This window comes from Schistocerca cancellata, chromosome 1 (assembly GCF_023864275.1).
Source record: "Schistocerca cancellata isolate TAMUIC-IGC-003103 chromosome 1, iqSchCanc2.1, whole genome shotgun sequence".
Lineage (NCBI taxonomy): Eukaryota > Metazoa > Arthropoda > Insecta > Orthoptera > Acrididae > Schistocerca > Schistocerca cancellata.
Genome location: NC_064626.1, coordinates 988681253 through 988683055, shown reverse-complemented (window position 1 = coordinate 988683055; position 1803 = coordinate 988681253). Strand labels below are relative to the sequence as shown.

The window sequence follows — 1803 nt, the reverse complement described above, 5'->3', positions numbered from 1 at the left end:
AATCTGAATGTCTGTGGGAAGAAAGGTAGCTCATTCTTCCTCAAAAGCCGAAACCACGGAAGGTAGTGATCTGGAAGGAAGTAGATTTGCTAACCAATCTCAGAGGGGGTCTATCAAATTCAGGTTGTGACTCTGAGCGGGCCAGTCCATTTCAGGATGTTATTGTTAACAAAGCACTGCCTCGCATACGCTGCTTTATGACAGAGATGATTATCATGTCGATATAAACAATGTTTCAGAAATGTTCCTCTATTTTACACAATACACAGTGCTGTGAAATTTGTTCATATTCTTTCATATATCGCTTTTTTTCCTAAACGCACCCCAATTACGAAAAACATCCACATACTATGACACCAACTCCTCTGCATTTCATTTGTGGCAAGACACATGGTGTCAAGTAATGTATTACAGGCATTCGCCAAATACAAACCCTCAGAGCGCAGAAGAACAAAGATTAATCACAAAAAATGGGAGAAATAACAAATATACACGCACAACATTTTTCCACACCAAAATCATGTTTTTTTTTTAAAAATCAAAAACTAAACGAAACCCCCCAGAACAGGCCATGAAGGTCCAACGGTACCGACCGGCCGCCGTGTCATCCTCAGCCCATAGGCGACACTCGATGCGGATATGGAGGGTCATGTGGTCAGCACATCGCTCTCCCGGCCGTATGTCAGGTTCCGAGACCGCAGCCGTTACTTCTCAATCAAGTAGCTCCTCAGTTTGCCTCAGAAGGTCTGAGTGTACCCTACTTGCCAACAGCGCTCGGCAGACCGGATGGTCACCCATCCAAATGCTAGCCCAACCCGACAGCGCTTAACTTCGGCGACCGGACGGGAACCGGTGTTACCACTGCGGCAAGGCCGTTGGCTCTTTTAAAAATCAAGGGATGTGTTAACTCGCTAATAAAGTACACATTTACATCGTTTGGTTTGAAGATGACACGTTATCGGTGCAGGACACCGTACAGATGGTCCTGCAAAATGATGGCACAGAGGTGCCAAAACATGTTTTGGTAGTAAGAAAAAACAGTGTTTTTGCATAAAACGCGTCCGCTATATCCAATAATTAAATCCAAACCCACCTATCGAATTGCCACAGAATACAAGTACAGCGTTATTCGTTACACTTTTAGTGTTTGTTTCCAGTCACTCAGTGTCGAGTGGCGTCGATTAGCACTGACAACAGAAGTGTGTGGTTTATGAGGAGCTACTCGACCATTGTATCCCATTCTTTTAGTTCCCACCGCACAGTCACTGAGCTACAGTGGTGGAAATATATACGTATATGCATCACCTCTTACAATTAACAATTTTTATTACAGTCATTGAATAACCGAGCTAAATTTGCCTGATTTCTCTTGATTTCTATTAGAAATGAATATACACAATAATTTTTGCCAATTTGTTTTTATTCTTAATTTTTGTTTCTAGAAAAATGTTTTTCATAATTTAACATTTCTTGAAAAGTGAGTGTAAGTGGATATGTCAGCTATTCTAAAATATGAATACTGGAAATGGAAATGAAGTCCCATGCTTCTTTACAGAGCGTAGGGGAACGATGCGGGAGACCCGCACCGCCTTACTAGGCAGGGTCCTAATGGAGGTGGTTTGCAGTTGTCTTCCTCCGACCGTAATGGGGATGAATGATGATGATGAAGACGGAACAACAACAATCAGTCATCTCGAGGCAGGAAAAAAATCCCTGACCCCGCCGGGAATCGAACCCGGGACCCCGTGCTCGGGAAGCGAGAACCCTACCGCGAGACCACGAGGGCGGACAATATGAATACTA

General features: G+C 43.5%; 1 pseudogene; it reads right to left on the bottom strand.

The window, feature by feature from the left end:
* Positions 1–762: 762 nt before the first annotated feature.
* Positions 763–880, bottom strand: LOC126104998 (5S ribosomal RNA; annotated as a pseudogene).
* Positions 881–1803: the final 923 nt, after the last annotated feature.